The sequence below is a fragment of the Oreochromis niloticus genome, linkage group LG3, assembly GCF_001858045.2.
Source record: "Oreochromis niloticus isolate F11D_XX linkage group LG3, O_niloticus_UMD_NMBU, whole genome shotgun sequence".
NCBI classification, from domain to species: Eukaryota; Metazoa; Chordata; class Actinopteri; order Cichliformes; family Cichlidae; genus Oreochromis; species Oreochromis niloticus.
The window spans coordinates 61,716,163-61,729,764 of NC_031967.2; the positions used below are offsets into that span (position 1 = coordinate 61,716,163).

The following is a 13,602-nucleotide window of genomic DNA, read 5'->3' on the forward strand; positions in this document are numbered from 1 at the left end:
TGTGTGCTGATCTGACTGGGAGGGTAAACAAGACAACATATTGATCGATTCACAAATCTGCTGATGATGCTATATGTAGCACAGAGTGAACACGTATGCGCACGAGTGAGTCAGTGAGGGGTCAAAGGTTATAAAAGGCTTGTTTATTACAAAGAGACTGCTATCAATTCTTTTTTTTAAGTGAATAGAATAAGTTTACACACCCCTTAAAATACCTGGTTTTTGTAATGTCAAAAATCGTTCAAAGCTTGTACCACCTTTGATGTTAGCTTTAGCCTATTAACTTCTATTACAAAACAAATCTTTAAGGGGGGAACGTATTTTCTAAAAAGCACGCCATGCAGAAGAGATGGATTCGTAATCTGATAAATTTAGACTGTTATGCAAGGAAAAGTGGACATATATTGCCATGTCAAGGTGTGCTGTTAGACTACAACCCAAGAAGACTGAATGCTGCAATTAAATCAAAAACTGTGTGCATAAAATATTAGTTTAAAGTTGTGTGCACTTCTGCAATCCGCTTAGTGCACCTTTTTTTTTTTTTTTTTTTTTTCCCTTACAAATTTGTTTGTTTTTTTAGTCGACTATACATGTTATGATTTACATTACAGGTGGGACTTTTTTTTTTATTCCTATACCTAGACAAATATAAATGCAAATGTACATATAAATGTGTTGAAAAGGGCATAAAAGCCCATTTTTGTTATCACTTTGAGCAGCTTTTGCTTCTCATTAGCAAAGTGTAATATATGTGTGTTGGGTTACTTAACTGCAAATACAGCTCATGTTTAGAAAATGCTACAAATTTTTTTTAATTCTTTGACATTCTTACAATATTTGACCCGCATAAAGTAGTAAGTGGTCCTTTTAAACTGTTTAAATGACTTAGACATTTGAGATTATGGTTTTGGTGCATCCATTGTGCAGAAAAAAAATTGTGTCAATATTTTAGTTTTTACTAAAACTCAAAAACATTGGCAGCATTTTGTCACAGTGGTATTACTTTGTGGTCGCCAACATCTGAGACAAGAACTAAAGGTGGGAAGTAACCAAATTCAAATACTTTTCGACTGTACTTCAGGTATCTGCATTTTACTTGAGTATTTATTTTTCTGACAACCTTTTAATTTTACGCCCTGCATTTTTGATCAGGTCCAGCTGCTGTATTTCACCGGGAGAAAAAAGAAAGAGAGCTAACTTCACTCAGAGATGGAGAAAGATAAGAAAGAGAACAGAAGAGGAAGAACAGAGGTTAGATCTAAAGGGAAGGACTGCTCAGTGGTGTTTGATAAACTGCAAATTTAAAGCTTAGATGTGATGTCATTTTTAAAACGTATTGGATTTGTACATGATGCCCTTTGCTAAATTATATTTCTATTCTGTTACACATCGTGCAAATAAACCTTGCTATGCAAATTTTGTGTTCAGTGAAAAATAAAATAAAATTTTGAGTAAAATTCTGGGTAGTTTTTGTCCATGATAAACAGGTTGCTCTGCAGTAATGTGGTGGATTCACATTAAAATTTTTGACTGTTGCACAGTGGCTGTGCTTTCATACTCAGTGTTAGGTTACATCGAGTGTATTGGAGATACATTTGCATTTAGGCTGATGATGCTCATATCTATTCAATGAATTCCAACTTTGTGCCATCTGTCAGTGGCGCTTCATGACCAATTTTACTAGTGATGGGTCCTGCAAGACTGACCCACCGACGCATGTATCAAGCTCACCTAGCGATGCCTGTATCGGTGCGTGCGTCACTTTAAGAAAAGGTCACGTGATCGATACAGCTGCTGTATCGCTCATTGCCAACGCGCCAAACTGTGTTTAAAAGGTACCGCATCTGTCAACGGAATGAGTCGCCACCAAACCCCCCCCCCACACACACAAAATTACTCTGGCAAAGAAAAAAAAAATACACATCTCTCTATATTATTTATTTCATTTTATGCAGGCTAAATGTTGCACCTGTTCTGCGGAGCTTTCTTACAAACAAAAGCACCTCCTCAGTGTTACAGAGGCATTACAGAGCCAAACATGAAAATGAGGAGACAAACACACTGAGAATGAACACAGGTCGGCCTATACTGACACTGAACAGCTTTATCATCATTTTTTTTATTAATATGTGTTTTATTTTTCAAAACAAGCATCTAGGAAGACTGCTCTGGACCAGGCAGTCCTGAATTTTATTATAAAGGACTGCCAACCCCTTAGTATTGTGGAGCGTGTCAGAGAGAAAAATTCCAAGATCAGAGGATCCTTTAACGTACTGGGGGAATAGGAAGACATCTTATCAGAACTTTTTCCACCTGGCTTTACAGCTTTTGTGTACCCCAGCTTCATCTGTGCCTGTGAGTTTTCCAAACCTGGGGAAATGGTGTAAAACAAACAAACAAACAAAAAAAAAAAACGCAATCGACTGAATGCAAAAAGATTGGATAAACTTATTTTTCTGAATAGAAATTTATAATAAACTCTGAGTCGAATGGGTAATATTACATTCACAATACTTTCATTTTAATTTTCACTTAATGTCATTCACAATATATTTTAAAGATGTAAATGGCCTGTATTTGTATAGCACTTTACTATAAGGACCCCAAAGCGCTTTACACATCCAGTTATCCACCCATTCACATACTGGTGATGTCTACAATACTTGCAATATAAAAGATATAACATTATTCCATAGAAAGTACAATACCTTACAATGTATAAGTATGACTAGGTCATTGAATTGTTGTGAAATGTTGTGAGTCTCAAGTAAGTTGCCTGCAATGATATTTAAGGTCCAGCAGGTGTCAGTATGGAGCAAAACAGCAAAACTGTATCGACACAGTGCCGATACAGTTTGGGGAATGTGCTGAAACGCTTCACGAGGCCTCATCTACCCATCACTAAATTTTACAGTGGGGACATTGAGGGCCAATAGTCTCTTGAACCCAAGTCATCAATATTGGCATCATAAAGACAACCAACTCCAAACAAACTGTTATTTTTCAAATATTAATCACTGCTTTGGGTTAAGAGGTCGGAAACTGCTCCTCAGCTCACAATTGGTCTTTGAACAATGTCAGCTCAGCTCATTAAGCATGTAGTCAGTCATAATCTTGCTCCCTCTGACTAAAAGACATATGTGGGACTCACAGAGTCTGCAGCTTGTCTTCCTTTGTCGTGTGGCAGCATGACGTTGCTCACAAATGTTCAGTACTTCACCCCACAAGTTATCAAAAAATGACTCGTGTCTAAAATCCATCAAAGTCCGAACTAAACCTTCGACTAAATCAGGCGTTCTTTTAAGTCAGTCAGGGCCAGAATACCACGGACCTGAAAAGATGTTTCTCCTCTGTGCTCTTGTGCGATGCCTTGCTTGATATGTTTGAGGGCAAGTCATCTATCCATTATGTGTAGAGCTATGAATCAACATGCCCATCATATGTCACACAGTGTTGGAACTCTTGTGCTGCCATGCATCTCACTTTGTACAGCCAGCCATTTGGGGTGCACACATGAGCCAGAAGTGAAAACATAAAGATTTTGAAACAGAGCAAAGAATTAGTCTGCTTCTGGAACCGTTTTGATTGCATCAGGTAGCACTAAATTGAGACAGTGGGCACTGCAGGGGATGTACAAGGCACATTTAGCTTTCTCTTTGATTATAGCCTGGACCCCTGAATGCTTACCACTCATTACAGCAGCACCATTGTATCCTTGGCCTATAAGGTTGTTTTTGTTCTCTATATGGCGTTTCAATAAGTGGACAGTCTTTTCAAGTGCCACTGCAGCTAGTCTCCCAGCAGCTAGTCTCAACTCGTCGTGTTAGTTAGGTTCAAGTATGTCTCCCTCCTTTGTGCAGTTTTCTCATTTCCCTCTGTGCTTGTATAGTGTGTGTTCTCCTTTGCTCGTCACTGGTCTGTCTGTGTTACCTCTGCGTGTAATGATTTCAGGTTTGTTTTGCCAGCTTTCCCAGTTCAGGTCATTTCTTAGGTCTGTCCTTGCCATCCTCGGTTCTGTTTGTAGTCTCACGTTTGGAATAAAGCCCACTCATAGTAACGCCACTTTTCTGCTTTTGGGTTCCTCTCTTATTAAATCCACACATCTGCTGTTGACACACTGTCACTCAACAATAGAAACTCAGATTTTCTCCTGCTGTTTTCAGCAAATAATGCTGAGTTCATATGACAGCAAAACCTCTTTACAAGATGTTCAAATATTAGGACTATAGTGTAACATGCATTGGGTTTGCCCCCAAAATGTTAATACAATACTATTCTTCTAATTTAGACAATACATATATCATATCTAATCAGTCCCTCTGCTTTAAAATTTATATTTCTTTACCAGAGAATAAAAAGTAGTGAATTGAAATGCCTGCTAATAAACTGTACAGTCACCTGGATCATGAAGACAAATGACAGACACAGACTCCATAGCTCTTCCCACTTGTTACTAACAACACCCATGATGTCTGTTCCTAGTACTATGGATAAGTTCTTTGCATTTGTTTCCTGTTTAGTAACTTGATTTCCTAATGATTTGCATGTTGGTGAAGCAGAATCACCTTTGTGTAACCTTGCTTATGTTTTGTTAAGTAACGTCATTTACAGAATTTGTGGGTTCAAAAAATCTTAGGTATGGTCACATGACCAAAAAATACCACTATGTATTAAATTTTGGGAGTGGCACCAACACAAGAGCTACATGTTGTTTTGTTTTGGAAATAGAAGTCTTCAAATATTACAGATAGGCCTTCTTTAGGATATCAAATGTTTGCATTTACACTATTCAAAGTTTAGCATCAAATTTAAATGTTTTTAAGTTTAAAAATTGTTATGTAAGATTACAACACTCAAAAAAGTAAGATAAAGAATTTAAAAAATGTGTTGGCTTTGTTCAAACCTCAAAATATAAAATAAACAAGAGATTTAGTTTATTAAAGTATGTTAACAGTGTTTGTTTGAATACATGAATGTAATAATATTAGAATTAACACTCATCAAAACGCATTTTTTAATGTAACTCCTCACGTACCCAATTTGTACAGAAAGTTCACTCCCTTCAGGTGTCCTGATTTGACAGTAAAATATATCAAAGGGTCAAATAAAGACCTCATTAAAGTCAGCTTCCCTGAAGAGATCACAAGATACATTGTCAGGTAAGTCACCCATCATTATTTTTTTTTTTCTATTAATCTGATTTAAAACATTACTTTAAAGGCATCATGGACTTTAAATACTCAGATCCTTTTTGATATAATTATTTTGGATATGCATATCAATTATATACTAAGCAACTTATTAGACTGGAGAAAAGAAACCTTAAATGATAAAAAAAAAAAAAGCTTTGATAATAATTATGGTACAATAGTAATCATGATGACTACATCTGTTATACAGAAGCAAAGAATGGAAGAAACATGTTTATTGCTCATCCTGCTGCTCTCAGGTCAGTGATATTAATATCTTAAAAATTTAAATATATTCTATAAACACACATAGACTGACTGATGTCATTTGGGTAATCAGATTATATTCCAAATTTTTAAACAATGTATTTGTTAACATTAGCCACAAGGAGAAAGAGGAAATCTCACTTCCTCATACTAAAACACGTTCATTATTTCAAATTTAAATTCCCTTTTTTAACATTTGTTATATTTAAATATAATATTTATTAAACTAGGTGGTTTTTCATGTTTTAGCTGCTGAGTTAATATTTTCCCAAATATGAGAATTTTTTTCTGATAATTTCTATTATTGCTGTTATTAACCATCAGCCAGTGTTTTCCTAGTGCTGGTAGTATGCACAAAAAAGGAGGGTTTCATCAGGAGCAATACCTGACATCAGGTTTTTGCCAAATGAAATATTTGGCAAAGTTGGGGAAAGAGAAGGAAAACAGGATAAAGACATGCTGTGGAAGAGAGACAGAGATTAATAATGGATATGATTCAATGCAGAGAGGTCTATTAACACATAGTGAGTGAGAAAGGTGACTGGAAAGGAAATAGTGCATCGTGGGAATCCCCCAGCAGTCTACACCTATTCAGGGTCACCTGGTCCAGCCCTAACTATATGCTTTAGCAAAAAGGAAAGTTTTAAGCCTAATCTTGAAAGTAGAGATAGTGTCTGTGTCCTGAATCCAAACTGGAAGCTGGTTCCACAGAAGAGGGGCCTGAAAACTGAAGGCTCTCCCTCCCATTCTACTTTTAAATACTCTAGGAACAACAAGTAGGCCTGCAGAGCGAGAGCGAAGTGCTCTAATAGGGTGATATGGTACTACAAGGTCATTAAGATAAGATGGGGCCTGATTATTTAAGACCTTGTAAGTGAGGAGCAGGATTTTGAATTCAATTCTGGATTTAACAGGAAGCCAATGAAGGGAAGCCAAAACAGGAGAAATATGCTCTCTCTTTCTAGTCCCTGTCAGTACTCTTGCTTACTTTTTGTCAGTCTGGCTACAGTGCTGAAGGGAAACCTAGGGTTGTTCTTATTTTCTTCAATCTCTGATGAATAATACGATGTTGTAGCTTTCCGGAGGGCCTAATTCTAAAGCAACAAACTATTTCTCTAGGATTAATGATGGTCTTATACATTTGTAACAGGCCATTTCCTCTCTGGCTTTGAAGTTGACAGCTTTAGACTACATGTTTGAGAATTACCAGGTAGTCAAGTGCTTCTGTTAGAGTAGCGTTCAGGTAGCTGCTCTGCTCTGTGTTGATACAGGGCATTGAAAATGATAACAGTGGGTGAACTAGAAAATGGCGGGTGAATGCCGTGTAGTGGAAATCTACTTCAGAAAACAGCTAAAAAGCTGAACGAATAAATTAAGTGCTGTAAACCCAAGCACTAAAAAAAGACTGGCCTATTAACTTGAATTGTTTAAGTTCATCTTACATTTTCTTCAATTTAAGTTTGTTCAACTTATTTTTCACCAACCTCAACCATTTTGCATATTAAGTACCTGCTACTTAAACAAATAATTTAAGTTTCTTAAAAGTTACATTGAGTATTTTGGTCTAAATAAACCAAAATGTGATGTCCACATATGTGGACGCCAGGGCCTAGGAGGTTAAGACGGAAGTTTTTTGCCCCAATCGTTTAGGTTGGGGAACGGGTCATTAACTGTAATCTGTGCTTATGCGCTGAAAATATTTCAGAGTACCAGTTTTTCTAGATGTCCCTGGGTGGAGTGCTTGAGGGTTCTTCACCCGGGGACTCTGTCCTAGAGGGAGACTTCAGTGGGTAATCTGTAGGGGGCATGATTAGGAGAAACAGCTCACCTGATCTGAACCAGAGTTGTGAAGTGTTATCGAACTTCTGTGCAAACAACAATTTGTCCATAATGAATCCCATGTTTGAACATAATGTTCTCCATAAGCACAACAACCACTAGGACATCCTGGGTCCCAGCTTACCAATCTATTTTGTAATCATATCATCAGATATGATTACATATCCCACTTCACCTGAATACCCAGGTGAAGTGGGAAGCTGAGCTGGTCAACTGCTCAGGATGCACTCGAAACAGTGAAGGACCCCATGGGACATTGGAGGCAGTTGATGCCAACCAAAATCTCTGGTGTGGAAAGAGTTTATTGAGGCTTGATGATGCTTCTTTAGATGGTACCAAACGTTAATGAGTGGGTTTGGATAGGGCTCTATGATGATCGTTACAGCTGGAAGTGGTCCATGGAGGGAAAACTTTTTTATGTTGGCAGTACACATGAATTTTTGATCTGGGCTAACGGCCAACCAGACTGTGTAGATGCAAAGGAACACTGTGTGGCTCTTCAGGGACAAACACAGATGAATGATAGACCCTGTGGAGATTCTTACCCTTTCCTGTGTTACAATGGTAGGAAAAAAGTTTTATTACCCTAGTTATCCCTATAATTTTATGAGAGTCATAAGGTGTGTTATAAATTCATCCTTTGTTTAATCTTTCACAGCCAGCAGTACAAGTTACATCTTAGTGATGGAGAGCCGCTCCTGGTCAGCGGCCAGTGTTGGGGAGTAACGGAATACATGTACCGCCGTTACGTATTCAGAATACAAAATATGAGTAACTGTATTCCGTTACAGTTACCGTTTAAAAAGGTGGTATTCAGAATACAGTTACTTTGTTGAAATAAATGGAATACACGGCGGTACTTCCCTGTTTCATATTGTCGCGGGTCAGGACTGTTTGGGTTTGTCTGACAGCTACGTTCTGTTGTTCCAGGCGGCAGCGTTACGGTTGCCATGGTTACAGGGTGACGCTCTCTCTCTGCGTGTTTCCTGGGTGAGAGAGCGCTTTTTTGTTGTTGTTGTTGTGCTAAGCTAAAAGGCAGAGTGTTACAGGCATAGCTCTAAAGCATGTAGCCTGATGGGCAGTGTAGTCCGTGCTGCAGGGAGAATGGACTGCCATACACGTTATGTGTCTGTGAGCGAGGGAGGGAGACAAGGAAAAGTCCGAGCTGTCACGGAGCAAAAACGGGAGCTGGAAGCATGTAAATATAATAATAACCACAGCAGCCAAGAAGAGTGCCTGAGGAGCCCAGCTGTAAGTAAGCTATTAAGACTCAACTGTACACTGTGTTCGTGTTTTCCTCCGGAAAAAATAAGTTCAGTTGGAGAAGCCTTTCAACGCCTCTCTCTGTCTCTGGCAAGCAAAGTTGACCCAGACAACAAAGTAAAGCTAGTTTTCGGCTACCAGCCCGACACGAACCCGACGTATTAGCCAGAGGTCCCTTTACTACGTTTCGGAGCCGCGGACCTTCAGTAACAGTAATAAATCACAGCAATAGGACATTCATGTAGTTGTAAACAGCATGATAATATATTAAGTATTCCAAAGTATTCAGAATACGTTACTCTCATTGAGTAACGTAACGGAATACGTTACAGAATACATTTTGGGGCATGTATTCAGTATTCTGTAATGGAATACATTTTAAAAGTAACCTTCCCAACACTGTCAGCGGCTCAGTCGTACTGCAGGACATACCACACAGACCTGACCAGTATAAGAAGCAAAGAGGAGAAATCCAACATCACACTCACTTTGAATGGATCAGTGGTTCAGTATGTGTGGATTGGTCTCTACAGGGATCCCTGGACCTTCTGGTCTGACAACACAACCTCCACATTCACTAACTGGCTCTCTGGTCAGCCTAATAACTATTATCCACCTGAGGATTGTGTAGCATTTAATTTAAAGACAGGAAAATGGTGTGATAGCAACTGTAGCAGCAGAGTGCGCTTTTTCTGTTTCACAGGTGAGGGCCAAGCCAGCTCCGATCAGCAAGAACCCTGTTATCATGGTTCCGAATAGGTAGATATCTTCAGTGTCCTCGATCGACAGTCCCGCCAGGCACACGATCCTCCATGTCTGCCACCCGTCCATCGTGTATCCGGAAGGGAAAGTACATCCAGGGCACTCGGGCTCTCCCGAGCCCAGACTTCAGCATTCAGAGACCAGTTGACCAGTTGATAGCTAAACTAATTAAGTGCATAGAGGCACTTGACATGTTTGAAAAACTGTCATCCTATTATAAGACATTGTTGAGATATAGAGCACACCTATACAAACAACTAATATGCTGAACCCTGTACAAAACAGCTAAAACTACATGATGGAGAAGCTGAATTGAATATGAAAGTCTTTATCACTGTGCAAGTCTTTGCCACTCTGTGCGGCAAAGCACGCAACCACTGTGTAAGGTTGCGTTGCGGTCTCTTTTGAGCTGATGAACAAGCTACACATTATCAGAGCAGGAGCTGGCTGAGAACGGATCAGAGGGAGGAAAACAGAGCTGTGATAACTCAATATGATTTATTTACGCCGATGAAAAAAGTGAGTGTGAATGTGCCTGACGTCGCAGTGTGTGTGTGCGCTGTGTAAAAGTAGTTGTCTCCAACTGTGAGAGCAGTGATTCTGCAGGTCACCAGGTATCGTAGTGGAAAAAAAGAGAAAGTTTACATTGTAGATGAAAAACAATAATAGGGAAAAGGTTTTGTGTTTCTCATCCAAGAACAACTACAATCTCATTTTCTGCTTTTAAGAAAGGAGAGTTCACAAAAAACAGAGAGAGTTCTGTGTGTTGGTTAAGCAGTGATGATAATAATGAAAATGTCTTAGTTTGTCAATTTCAGATGAAAAGCAGACCTGAATCAATTTTCCACATACAGCAGTCGGAAGAAAGTCATAGGTTAACGTCACTGGAAATGTTCAGGCCAAGTTTCTGGCTGAATTGCTTACAGCACCATGTGTCCCTCGGTCCCTCAACTTCACAAGCGAGCTCTCACTCCTCTCTGAAGACAAGGAAGGCAATTCCAAAGAGATAATATTTTGAACATGCATTTCTGTTGTCCTGTCAACTTGATGGGTTAATCACTGACATGCAAATTAGTTGATTGTTATTAGATTAAGGAAAAGTGACTGAATTCTGACACAAGTGAATAGGATGTGTGGGAGTCTGTTAGAGTGGAGACTCTAAAACACTGAGTTTCCTGGTTTTGATGTGCGAGTGAATCCTGCACACAGATACACACTTCTGAATATGTCAGAACAAACATGTTTTGTGAAATACATGATGACATGTCACATGTTTTATGGAAAAAAAAGGAAAACTGAATAAAACGGGTCTGTGACTCAAATGAGTAAAAATCAAAAACCCGGGGAAGAAACTCATATCTAATAAGATCAGTGTTGGGTAAGTTACTTTAAATTAGTAACTTAGTTACATTACTAGTTACTTCCATCAAAAGTAACTCAGTTACTTCAAGTTACTCGTTACTTTAAAAGTAACTAGTTACTAGGGAAAGTAACTTTGGTTTTACTCAGAATTCTCTTGTTAATGTGTTGCTTCTGTAACTGGATACCCAGCAAGATTGCCAGTCTTCTAGCTTGCTTACTTGCCACAAGTGCACTGTGCCACCTACCAATAGAAAGGAAAAAATAATGTGCACATTTCCACGAGAGAAATCCCACGCCTGGACCATCGCCGACTGCCGCCATGATTCTAGCCTACGTCACAGCGTCATGTGCGCTTTTTACATCCAATACAAAAACTGCAGTCGTGGTGCTTTTGATTGTACTCAGAACTCAGAAATTCTGCCTTCTGAATAGGAAGATGTAGGTAACACCAGACTGCAGATGAGCTGCATACAGGGCTGGACTGGGACAAAAAAATCGTCCCGGGCATTTTGACTAGAGACCGGCCCACCATTATAGGAAAAATCATAAAGCCTTTGAATGAAAATAAACACTGTTGTGACAGTGATGTACACTGTTCTGATGGTATATATGTATCAATCTATCAATTGTTTGTTGTAAGATTCAGATAATTATTTTTTTAAAAGCGAGACATTTTAAATGAGAATAAGAAAGAAAAGTATTTCTTTGTGCCCCCCTTTCCCTGTTAATGCCCTACCTGCCCCCCTGGCAACACTTTGCTAGCTCCGCCCCTGCACAGTTACCAGCTGTCAGCTATATAGAAAAGGATCCTGGTGTTATTTGTCTCTCAGAAACAGCTCATAACTTCAACTCATCCATGTCACCTAAAAGGCAAACCTGTTTCTCCATCACCTGTTCAGCTCTGATGATTCAGTAAGGACATCTCCTGGTTTCATCTTCATGTTTCCCTCTCACCAGATAACCAAACCGATATCATGACCAGCAGCTTTACAGCTGTGGCTCCAGCAAACATCAGCTGATACTAGAAATTAATATTAAATAACTTCTAACAACAGCTGATCAAGATTAAACGTGCTGCTGTTGTTTAACGCGACATCCGCTGGTTTCCTCTTTCTGGCGCAAAGTGGGCGATAAACAAACAAGACAGAAAAGCCGATCAGCTGATCATTGATCAGTTTCATGATTGAAGTAGAAACAGGAGAGGAGAGAATGAGAGAAGAAGAGGCAGCTGTGCAGCTTCAGCTTTGTGTCTTTTCCATTGTAGCTGAAGTCCGGGACAAACTCTGTTTATATTCACCTCAATATGAAACGCATAATATTTTCTCTGAATACCAGACGATTCCGTTTTTTAGGGCACGGTTGGAAACTCTAATAATTAACAAAATAAAGCTGAACATCAGTAACATAGCACCCACACAGCTGTATAGAAACTCCATCATGCTAGCTAGCACGCAGTACGAAAAAGTCAGCATAACGAAAATAAACTCCATCTAAACTTGGTTTATATCTAACACAGACAGACTGCAGGTCATAACTTCTTACCTGAAGTTCAGTTCACCTGACACTCGGACCAGCAGCCGCCTCGGGTCTCTCCTCTTGCCTCCACTTTCTCTCATCCACCTGCTGGCCTCCACCACTTGCTAATGTTACTGAATCTGTGGAAGCTCCGCGATATCCACCACACGAAGTAACGAATAACGAGCCTATCTAAATCCCAGTAACGAGTAACGCGTTCCTGGTTTTGGCATAATAACTAGTTACCGTGCTCGTTACCACAATAATAACGTAGTTACTGTAACGCGTTACTTAATAACGCGTTAGTCCCAACACTGAATAAGACATTAGGGTTATGTGTGTGTGTGGCTGATGGATGGATGTTTGGAATTGATCTAGCTGATGGTTTTTTCTTTTGGAATAAAGTTGAACCTGCTAATTAGGTTTGATATGATTTACCCCCCTGAGATGAAGAACACGTGTCATGATTTAACAAGGCCTTTCTTTTCTTTTATTCCTTTTATTTTGATACTTTCACAGTGCACTGAAAGTTTTTTTTGATAACCTCTGTCGTTTGAGCAGATCTGCATGATTAGAAGGAAAGCGCTAAATGACACGTCGTTGGGAAAACTGTTGCAAGTGAGTTTCTCCACATTAAAATGGGCTCAGGAGAAAATCACTTACCTGAGAAAATTAAAGTAAGTAAGTCCCTGTTCAAAATGATTCAATGAAGTAATCCAGTCTAAATTCTTTTTTCTTTTTGAAATGACGTCATATTGCTGATGGTGAGAAACTTAATGCGACGAAAGAGTTTTCACTATCAGCAATAAATAATGAGTGAAATTAAAAATGGGGAACTGACAGGACTGGTAAAAGCTGACCAGACTTGACTGACTTTACCATTATGTAAGGGTGGATGTATTTGTCTGTGTTTCTTTTGTTGCAGGAGCAGGAGGAGGAAGCTTTGGGTCACATGACTATGTGAACTCTGGAAATTTAGCCTTTTGCTGTAATTTTCCTGGGTGTCTGAATTTACCAGGGGTGTGTTATTCATGACTGAGTATTGCTCACAGTGAAAGTGTGTATACACCTGTGCAGCGCTAACATGTACATTCTCTTTTCTACAGCAGAGGGTTCATCATGTGATTTGATCATGTGATTTATAGCAGGTCACAACTGGTTAATGTTTTTTCTAGTACAGGACTTCTGAGTTTATGGGTGAAGAAAACTGAGTTTACAGGTTATATGTTGGTTATGCTATTACACTGTGTTGAATATTACAGGGGAAACATTTCAATACAGTGTGAGACACATACTGTGTTGAAACCAGTGTCACTCTTTTTCACAGCTACGGATGGTTAACTTTATGGTCTTTTTACAGCACCTTTGGACCCTGTCAATTTGTGCCTGACCACCAGGATGATCC

At 39.2% G+C, this 13,602-nt stretch overlaps 1 protein-coding gene across 5 annotated transcripts in view; it reads left to right on the top strand.

Annotated features, from left to right (window-relative positions):
* Positions 1 to 13,602, top strand: part of LOC100703578 (nuclear factor 7, ovary) — a 972,198-nt gene that overhangs the window by 932,587 nt on the left and 26,009 nt on the right. The window lies entirely within an intron of this gene.